Raw genomic sequence first — 11,583 nt, forward strand, 5'->3', positions numbered from 1 at the left:
TCTGAGTATCAGGTTTTAGCATTTATAAGTTTTTTGGTGTTGTTTTTTACTTTCATACTCAAAAAAAAAATTTCAGATAATTGTTATAGAGCTGCATGCCTTCCCTCAGTAACTAAGTAGCTAACCTCTGAAAAAACACACTCCAGTTATCCAGCATGCTGGTAGTGGTCTTAAAATGTTGGCAGATATCTTAAAAGGGAAAAAAATAACAGGAGCAAAAGATACTCGTTCTGTTGAAATTTATCACTTCTGGCCAGATCTATGCAAAAGGAGATCATTTTTTAGGGTAAAGGGTTATATTATATAATGGATTGATACAGACATGTATAAATTATTTTATATTGCCCTGGGTTGCAATTTAGTTTAGAAATATCACTGGGGCTGGGTGGTAGCGCACCTGGTTGAGCGCACAAGCTACAATGTGCAAAGACCTGGGTTTAAGCCCCCAGACCCCACCTGCAAGAGGAAAACTTCACAAGTAGTGAAGCAGTGCTGCAGGTACCTCTCTGTCTCTTTCCCTCTCTATATCCCCCTTCCTCTCAATTTCTCCATATCTCTATAAATAAATAAAGATAATAATAAAAAAGAATCATGCCTCAGTCTTTGGGGGGAACAAAGTTTGTGGATTCTTCTACCACAGTTTTGCACGAAAGAGTTCTTTCAGTAAAACCTATCAGCAGGCTCCCAGGCAGGACCTGAGGGTAGCTTTCTGAGCTCTAAAATAATAATTCCTGAGAGAGCTTACAAACTGCTTTCACACATAAGACAGCTCTGGGAGGAAGATTATTAATAGCTTTATCCTAAAAGAGAAAGCTGAGGCTAGGAATTGTTAAGTGACTTGCCAAAAGTGATACAGCTAGTAGGTGGCAGATGTGTGGATGTACTCAGGTCTTGCAAGTCCAGTGATGTCTCCAGTGGTGCAAAATACCCCCAGTGCAGAATGCATGCTTCTCACAGACCACCATGCCCCATATCTGAAGGCATGCAGGAAAGTCACATTGACCATTTATCAGCTGGCAAAACCACATGCAACACACTATGAGAGTAGATATCAGATAGAAGTGTATGCATCTTCCATGTCATCTTTTGTAAAACTGCTAGGGATTCTGTCTGCCCCTGTGATGTAGCTGATAGAGAAAGGCTACTGCTAGAACAAATAATCTGTGGCCTGAAGTTCACTGCTGCAAATTTTCCCAGAGGCTTGGTTTACTTTACAGTGACTGAAAAACTCTCTGGAATTGTGAGGTTCAAAATAGCAACTGAGAACTTATCATTTAGTATTCAGTAGAGTGCAAAGGTGACTTGATCCTGTGTGCAGAAAATCCTGTAGGTAAACAATGCTTAGTGTTCTCCTTCAGTTCATGTGACTGAGGGCCATCCAGTATATGGCAGTGCCCAACCAGGCACCTGCAAACCAACCCCCTGACCTGAAAATGTCTGCGAGCAAAATGCTATGAGACTGATTGCAGTTCTGAGATTTGGCCTTTGTCACTTGATCTGCTGGGCTTCCTGGGCTTCTGGAGTTTGTGATCTGTGTATGCTTATCATAAGGAGTTTTGTACAATTTCATTTCCATCATAATTATTTGGAAGTCTCTGTGTGTATTCTAAAAGCTTCTATATGTGGCAGTTCAACAACTGGCCGTTCCTTTTCTTAAGCTGCATCTTTCAGGAAGTTATGCATTTTGATATATCCTCTTGGGCTTTTGTTTCTTTCCACTCCTTCTAATTGTTTAACGTGAAGTTAAAAATCTGTGGACAGAGTGAGGAAACTTCTCTGTTACCTTGAGTTAAATATACTAGAGGAAGCCTTTAGAAACATCTATGATTTCCAGATACTCACCCTCCCCTGAGTCCATCATTCAGCCACCTGTTGTCATCATCTGTTCATCCCTGGGATTGATGTGGACCACATTAAATAACAAATAGAAGCTGGCAAAGCAGGTTACTTGGATAGTGTATACATTGCCATGTGCTCGACCCATGTTGATGCCTGCTCCCTGCCACATTAAAGGAAGCTTCATTGCCATGCATATATCCCCTTTCCTCTCTTCACGCCTGGGAAATAAAGGATGTAACCAGTGAGGCCAACAACAGTGATCTTGGCTAAGAAGGTGACATCCAGAGATCCAAAATATACCTGATTGCCACTTCAGGTGTGTGTTATCATTAAGGGAATAGAAATGATTACTATATAAGAGACGATATATCCCAGGAGTGAGTGAATACCAGTATTTTGATAACTTTACAGAAGCATCTGGGGAGTTTGCCTGAGTAGGGATTCACTTGGGTAGAATCTGTGGCATCTTACTAGAGAAAATAAAAGCAGTGAATTGGTAAATTTAAAGAAACCATTTTATAAAGTGAGTGCAGCCTGGAAGGTGATGTCATGGGTAAAGTACTGGATTTAAATGTATGAAGTCCCAAGTTTGGCCTCTAGTAGCACATATACCAGAGTGAGGCTCTAGTGTTCCCTATCTCTCTATCTCTATCTCTTTGTATCTCTCTCTCCTTGCTGATGAGTATATCTTAAAATTGGATTTTTTTTCAGGTCAGGAAATTAATAATTTCTACATCTGACCCATTTTGTGGCTGTCAACAAGGAAAATTAAGTTTTATATGGGTATCTGCCTCTTAAATCTGCCAAAGTAAATTGAGGTTGGTGGTGATGGGTGGGGGGAATGAAGGTATTTGTCTCTTCTGCTTATATCTTACTTTGAACTTTTTCTTTAGGGAGAAGAGTAAACAATCTCCTTTTGGGTTATTATTTTTGTTTGATCATTTTCATGGGGTGGGTGGTTTACAGTGAAGTCACTAGCACATGGTTACAGTTTCTCATCTCCCTAGAAAGTTCTCTGCAGAACACTATCATCCACACAACCTTGGTTCTTTTACATCATCGAACCCCAGGAGGTTCATTTATTGACACACTGTCTTGCCACTTACATGGCACCTGCTTAACTCCATTTCCTCCTTTCTGAGCCAGTACCAGGAAATATTAGGGCCACGTGGCTTTCTTGACCACATTGTTTAATGACATTTCTGAACTAGATTTGATACATTTCTTCTTTGGCAGGAGAAAAATATGAAGGTGGAAAAATTTGTTCCTTCTTATGTGTCTTTCTCTCTGGGTGACAGTTAATGATCACTTAGTAATTATAAAGTAGGGGAATCATTTATCCAGGTTGTGAATATCAACATGTTTCAATTTCTTCAAACAGATTTTGAGAGGGAAAGGGATTTTTTTCATCATTTAAATACCAACAATAGTAATCACTTCATTTTAACTTTCAAACAGTGAAAGTGGAATTGATATTGAGCACTGTTTGCCTTTTACTAATCCTCTATACCTTTTGCTTATTTTTATGTGGATGTCAGTTCCAGCCATTTATCCAGATAAAGTTTCCAAAAGAGTGAAGTGCCTTAGACCTTCCTCAGTTAGGTCGTAAACTAAAACTAGTATAGACTGTGCCAGTCTTCTAACTCATCTGAAATGCTTAGATCAAAGTCTGCCTTTGATGAAAAGAACTAAGAACTCCAGAAGCTAACTGTTGTCGACAATGGAGGTGTGAAACAATTTTCCATGACTTTCTCCTTTTTACTCCTCATAGTTTCTCTTCAGAAAACTGATAAGCAAACTAACCAAGATTTTTTTTTTGTTAAATGAGAGTATTTCCCTCTTAAAAACCTGTACTATGACCTCATTTTCAAGACACATCAAAAAGCAAACAGAATTAAAGATGACACTGAATTGTCTGATTTCTTAAGCACAAATAAAATTATCATGTGCCTTAAGCAAAAAAAAATTTAAACAGAGATGCAAAACCTTCACAACTGGGTGTCATGTTGAACTTTTACTGTATTTTCTGTGCAATGATTTATTTTTTCTTCCTTTTTTTTTTTGCCTCCAGGATTATTGCTGGGGTTCAGTGCCTACGCCATGAATCCACTGCTCCTGGAGGCCATTTTTCCCCCTTTCGTTGCCCTTGTTGTTGTAGCCTTGTTGTGGTTATTATTGTTGTTATGTCATTCATTGTTGGTTAGGACAGAGAGAAATGGAGAGAGGTGGGGAAGACAGAGGGGGAGAGAAAGATAGACACCTGCAGACCTGCTTCACTGCCTGTGAAGTGACTCCCCTGCAGGTGGGGAGCCAGGGGCTTGAACCAGGGTCCTTACACGGGTCCTTGCGTTTTGCACCATGTGCGCTTAATCCACTGTGCTACCGGCCGACCCCCAATGATTTTCTTTTTGTTATTGTTTTGCTTTGTTTGGTCTTGCCTTGTAAACTCCACCTTTCATATTTAGTGCATTTGTGCTTTCCCTTTCTCTCTGGGGATGTGTGCAATTATGAGCACTCAGAAAAGATAGGGAAAGAACTTTCTGAAGAGCAAATGTGTGCCATAAAGTAGATGGGACATGAGGAAGTAGAGCCTGAGGCTAGTCATTTTCTCTGAGCCACACACGCAAGCTTCTATTTCATGGCTTTGTCACAGGCTTTTCTCCTTCTGTGCTGTCACCTTTGAGAAAAACGATTGCACCTTCTCCAAGTCTGCCTTTTTAACAGCTCCAGTTGAGCTGGCAAGACTTCCCCAGCTCTGAATATAGCCATTTGCCGACTCCGGCCTCTTTGCGAGACTGACTCAAATCTGTGATCTTCTGTTCAGCATACACATCAGCAAAGTGAGAAGATGAGCACTAAATATAGGCTCTATTAACTTTACTTTTAGATTTACTGCCTTCAAAATGTGCCTATTCTGAGAAACATCAACGTTATTCCTACATATGTATGTACACACGGTACCCAGAGTCATACTGTGCAGCCTTCAAAAACACACCATCCAAAGGAGTAGGTGCTGAGATAAGGAAACCTTGCCAAATGGAAGAAAGTCACTCAATTCCAATATCCCCTCTCATGTGGCACCGTGAAGCAGGCTGGCAAACACACTCCCTGAGCATTCCTTGCTGATATAGCCACTTTACATTTATATCCTACTGCAGGGTGGCATATTAATAGCTGAGGTTTCCTGCACTCTGCTTCCAGGGAATATATGCTTTATGGAATTGGAACATTTCATCAGGAACAAAAAAAAATAAGAGAATTAATGAGCCAGGATCTGTATTAGGATATGTGTCATATATATATTTTGTAAACTAAGCATTGGTGGGTTTAGAATGTCAGCATATTTCTTCTCCTTTTATGTCTCAGGCTAGCATCATTGAAAACTAAAGAAAAAAAAAATCTTGGCTGTGGGGATTGAAGACTAGTGGGGCCAAATGTCCTTGCCAGATCCTTAAAGCATCTTTACTTTGACTCCTGAAAATAGTAGAGAGTGTAGTTATTTAATGACAGTTATCCCCATCGTTCTATCATTGACATGCTTGTAGATGTTTCTGATAGAGCCACAGCATGCTGTGAAAGGATGAATCCTCACCCAGGTTTGCCAAAAGAAAGGGGAACCAGGTAAACTGAGGTAGATAGTGCATGATTTTAGTAAGAGGGTTGAAGGGAGGACGTGCTTCTGAAAATGTTCTTGCACAGTGTGTCGTCTGACTCAACCAGCTGGCAAACTACACTTGCCAAGTCGCTCTTTTTCCTTCTAAGTCAGTTGGCTCCATGTTCATATGGATATGCCTCTGCTTTGGGAAAGTGAGATATCTTCAGTTAGTCTTTCTCCAAGGAAGCTCTTGATGTCTTCGTCACAGATTTGTCTCCTAGTCCATCTAGTTTTACCACATTGAAGGAAAGAGGAACAAGCTCTTACATTCTATTACCATTCTGCTTTCCACATAAAGAACCCCCACTAGTAAATGAAAGGTGAGTATGGAACAGATCACTGTTTCATCATTTCTAGACTGCATACACTTGCTTTAGGGTCATTATTTCATAAGACAAGTTAAGAGAAATAGTGACTTCAGAGAAATAGTGACATGCTTCACTAAAATGGTCTACTCTCCCTATTGGTATTCTCTTATATTTTAACGTATCCAATCTCAGCTCTAGCTATTTTCATTTTCTTTTTTTCTTTTCCTTCCAGAAAATAATGTTAGTGCCTAGGTAAGCATTCAGAAATCTCTGCACCATGCCAGAAAGGGTATTGAGCTGCAGAGACTTTTCTCCTTGAATACACAAGATGCACTGGGAAAGATACAATATGGCTTTGCTGCGGGGTTCAGTATGATTGTGACTACAAGTGATAGTTTAATGTAAATGTTAAACGATATTTACAAATATACAGATCAAGAAGAAGGGGGAGAAGCCAGGTTTTTTACTATGCTAAGTATGAGAAGGAGCAAGATCTTCCCACTAAGTACAATCACAGCCCCACCATGAACAGCTGCTAGTCTGAATAATATTCCCTGACTTAGAGAAAGCCACAAAAAAACATAAGAGAATATGCTTTTTTTTTTCCCACATAGATGCTACTGATAGAGATATAGTATTCCTCAAACATAGGCTTAACTTTGTGTTTTTTCTTTTCATTGTCAAATTGTATTTCTTTATATGAATGGTTAATGACATAGCCAAAATAGCCTACATGGTTTCTTTGAAAATAAAGGAATTGTCATTAGCAAGTAATTTGGATATTTTCTCTGGTACTTACACATCATCCAACTATATTAAATTATGCTTCTACTTACCTTCTGTTACTTTTTCTGGTGCTCTAAAAGAGTAAATATGAAAATCACTTTTTCTGTAATAGAACTGCAACTACCACATTTAGAAATCCAATAAACAGCTTGTATTTACTTGCCTATGAGTGGAATTCTTGCTAAATTGGATTTTTTTTCTTCTAATCCCGTTCACTGTGATTCATTTTTCACATCAGTTGCTTTCCCTATGACCTATCTGAAAAGGTAATTTCTCTCAAAGCATATATAATGCCAATAAAGGCCTGAAGGTACCCACTTTTCACTGTTGGCACAAAGAGCTTAAGGTTGAACGTGTTCTAAAATTACTTGACCATTCTGTAGCTCAGCTTTGCAAGTAAACAACAACAAACAAAGAAACTTTCCCATTTGAAACTAGATCTTAATATATGAATCTATAATGATGGGGAAAGAAGGATGGAACGGATCTATTTTAAAGTTACACAATTCCCATGATACTAACCATTAGTCTCCCTCCGTTGCTCCCAGTAGTCAAATTCTTTGCTATGGCCTTAAAGACTCTCTTTTCTAGTCACATATACTCCCATTTTCCTTCCAATGTACCATTTCCTCAGTCATGCCATCAAATCTTGCAATATTTTACACACACACACACACACACACACACACACACACACACACAGTCTTCTTACTTCTCCATACCTTTGCACTCCTGTGTTTTTAAATGCCTTTTTATCTTCCTGACTTTACACACTCAGAACTATAAGACAATTCTGCCACCCTATCTAAATCTTTGCGCAAAGAAACATGGCCCACTCTAATAAGGGCTTTGGCAGTTTCAATTCATATCCCTGAAACAACTCAGCTGTGTTTGAGTGCTTGTCTGAAAAGGCTTAAGACTGTCAAAAGAATTTGCCATTTGTTCTGGTCAAGATCTGACCTCTTCTTTCTTAGAGCATTTAAAAAAATGTTTATAATTTCTTCTTCTATCCCTGTGATAATATGCATATAATCTCAGGAGTGTCTTACTCAAGATCCTAGAAGCTCTTTATCTGAAACGCTTTCATCAGGAAGGATAGAACTCTGTCTCCAGTCTCTGCAAAGAAGAGAACTCTAACTTCCATAATTGAAGTCATAATTAAGCATAATTATCTCTTAATTGCATCGTCAGGTCAGCAGTCAAAGCTGGCCTAAAATCATTTATGCTAGCCAACCCTAGTGATCATTTTTTTTGTGGTTTCTCACTTCTTCATCCCTAAGTCCCAGTCCTCTCCCATCCTATCTCCTTCTCTCTTTAAAATGCCCTATCACCTTGACATAAATAAAAGTGGCTCTCAACTCTTCCTGCTGCCAGTGAGCACAATAAAATATTTCCTCCACTGTAACTAATACCTTGTTTTGTTTAACATTGACATTCTATGGCCTGACCTTCATATTATCTTCTCCAAAAGACTTTGTCTTTGACTTTCATAATGAAATGTGTCACCTTCACATACATAAACCTTTGAGCAGTAAGGATACTTATCACATTAAACTAAAGTTTAGTTTTCTTCTAGTCAGACTTTCATATAGGCTAGACCACTGGAATGACACATTGTGTTTTATTCACACCTATAAGCCCAGAGTCAGGTAGAAAATGACACTTGAATAAATGTGTGTTAGTGGAAATGAAGGAATGAGTAAATGGGTGCCTCACAGAGGGAGGGGGAGGTTTAAGAGGTGCTTTCTCTCTAGAGTTGTCCCTAGAGGAAACGGAGACTGAGAGTTCTGGTTGAAGAATGAAAGGAAAGCAGTGACTCTCCTCTAGGCACTGAGGCAGATAGGACAGAATAGACGTGTTCTTTCTTGCCTCTAAGATTTTCCACTCTTATTTTTTTCTCCCTTGAAGTTTCCAAGTTTACACATAAATGCATTTTTTCTGTCAGGGAATAGGAAGAGCCATTTTGTACTCCTTACTGTAATGCAAAGGTGAGCTACAACTCAAATTCCTTCAAATACAGGACACAATTTGCCAACTGAAAAGACTTGTCTTGGTTATAACCAGATGCGAATGTGTGATTTCAAGCCAAGTAACTATTCCATTGTTTTGAAGAATGACTAAGTACTGACTAATATTACTTCCGCTGACACTTTTTTTTTTATTTACTTTGAGTCAATAGAATGAAATAGTTCCAGACTATTGTTACCCTTTGCTGTCTGGACAGAATAACTTCCTGCATACCATAAAACTTGAAAGGGGAAAAAAAGTGGATGGGGGAGAGGAAGTGGACAAAGTCCCAATAGTTCCTTTAAACTTAGCAATGGCTTTTTGTTCTTTTTGTTGTACTGTATTATCCACGAGAAACAAAGGATACCAATATCCAAATTGGAAGTGACATCACCCAGGCCAACACTTTCCCTTGTCCATTCTGAGGCTTATGCTGCCACTATGGTAGCCTAGCCAAGCCATTCCAGCTCAGTGTCAACACCCTTTTTCTTCAGTAGCTTTGTTCCTTCCAGATCAAGTCCTCACACATCTGGGATCCCAACAATTTCTTCTACCTTTCATCAGACTGACTACTTCTCTTGGTTTTGCCTACTAGGAAACTAGAAGAGTTTGAAGGGTGAGAAGCAGTTTAAAAACCCTGTACCACATGGGGTAGCTCATTAGATAAAGGTTGGTAATAACTTCTCTCAGAAGCAAAATACAGAAATGAGCAAAACTGAAACTCTTGGAATGTCTTCAGAGCAGAAGTAGAGGAAGGACATTCATCAGCTCAGCCTTTGGGAGATGAAAAGCATTCCTTCTCTTGACACCAGTGGTGTGTGAAAGTTTGTCTAAGTGTTTTAGACTAAATGGAATACCTACATTTCCTCCATTCCTTCTCTCCTTCCAAAACCCTGGAAGATGTCAGCCCTTGCCAACTCTTCCTGGCTCAGTCCCTATTATTAATAGTTTCCACCTTATGCTTTGTTCTGAATAGTCAGCAATCTCAGCTTCTCTTCTCCATGATCATTTTATTGGCAAAAAGATAAATTATACCAAGCTACATTCCAGAGAAAGCTGAGGGAAGAAAGAACAAATTTTCCACTCTCAGGTTTTGCTCCTTTCTTTGCAAAAAAAAAAAAAAAAGAAAAAAGAAAAAGAAAAAAACCTAGGTGCATTCACAAGAAGGCACAGTGCCCCTCTGAAAATCAACCAGAGTCTCTTTCAGCCATAGGAATTACTTTTCTGAAGGCATGAGTCATTCCTATTACCTCTGAGCTTCCACCAGTTTCAGGGTCAGAGGAAAAGCCTGCCCTCACAGAACCCTTCTTGTCCCTGGGAATTTGGAAGAAGGATTCATTACATGGCAGAGATGATTGCCTTTCTCTTTTGACTGTGATTGGTGGCCCAGAAACCACAGCCATGAAATGCAGAGGCTCTGCTACCTCATCAAGATTTCAGCTACTAATTAGGTCTAATGTTCACAGCAGAAGAATCTGTGAGGGCAATAAACTACTTCAAGTGATTAAACTTCCAAGTGAACACACTTTGATTACCACCAGCACCTTTCCCTTGCATTTTCTCTAAGGGAGGAGAGCTCTAAGATAGAGAACTCCATGAGTGGAGAGCAGTAGCTTAGAAGAATAGATGTGAGTGGACATGCTATGTCTCTGAGGCCAGAGCCCTGTTCCACTACTGGTTCTGTTGAAATTTCCTCAGGGGATAATGTCTGTGACAAAGGTAAGTTTCAGCAAATGGTAAGGCCTTGCTTTGCTGTGGGATGACACTGCCCAAAGCCTCGAGATATCATTGTAAAAATGACTAGCAGCACAGCTGGGAATTCGTCTGCTGCTTCTAGAGTTATTGGGTCTTCTGTAGTTTGGCTCCAGGACTGAGTTTAGAGGTCAGGACATTGGCATAGTGATGAAGAAACCTGAGACACTGTCCTAAATACTTTTGTGTGCATTACCTCATAGCAACACTATGGGCATTTACTACAGGTCTTTTTCAGAAGTGTTCACTTAGGTGGAAAAAAAAAAAACTATATTCAGCTGGGCAGCACTGCACACAGCTAAGCACACACACCACCATGCACAAATACCTGGGTTCAAGCCTTCACCTGTAGGGAGACAGTTCACAAGTGGAGAAGCAGGTCTGATGGTGTTTATCCTTCTCTCTCCCTCTCCCTGCTCATTTTCTCTCTATTCTGCCAAACAAAATAGAAAAAGAAAAAAAAAAAAAAAGGCTGCTAAGAGTGGTGGATTTATAGTTTATAGTGCAGTCACTGAGCTCCAATGATAACCCTGGGTAGCAATTAGAAAATAAGAAAAGAGTTGTGGACTTGAATTAAAAAAAAAACAAAACTATGTGAAATGTGAAATGTGTGCTCATTGCAGAAAATACAAAAAGTATTTGGTATCTCATACACCTGTCACCTAGAGAAGACCTTCTCAGCCTCAGTGTTACTGACATTTTGAGCCATGTGCCTTTGCTATAAAGGCAGTCCTGTGCACTATAGGATGTTCAGCAGCAGCCTTGGCTTCTACCCACCAGATTCCATTAGCATACTACTCCCCTGTCTGGAATAAGGTCTGCAAAAATGTCATGCAACAGTGCCACATACCTACAAGAAGCAAAATATAAATGTGTAGAGTTTGTATTTTCGTTTTCTGCTCATCTATTGATTATGAACATTTACACTTTAATAGCTGCTCCACAGCATCATCCTTTACAAACATTTTATTATTGACTTAATATTGATTTACAAAACTGTAAGATAATAGGAGTGTATTCATGCACTGTTCCTACCACCAGCATTCTGTGTCCTCATTCTCTCCATTGGAAGTTATAGCAGTTCTCCCAAGGTTACAGATGTGGGTTAACTGTTACTTCTACAACTATCTGTCTATATTTCTATATATTTGTCTTTTTTCTCCTATTCCTGTCTTCTCTTCTTTTCCAAATCACATCTACACTTATGACTACTTCTAAATGTCCTTCCTTTTTTCC

The sequence above is a fragment of the Erinaceus europaeus genome, chromosome 9 (assembly GCF_950295315.1).
Source record: "Erinaceus europaeus chromosome 9, mEriEur2.1, whole genome shotgun sequence".
NCBI lineage: Eukaryota > Metazoa > Chordata > Mammalia > Eulipotyphla > Erinaceidae > Erinaceus > Erinaceus europaeus.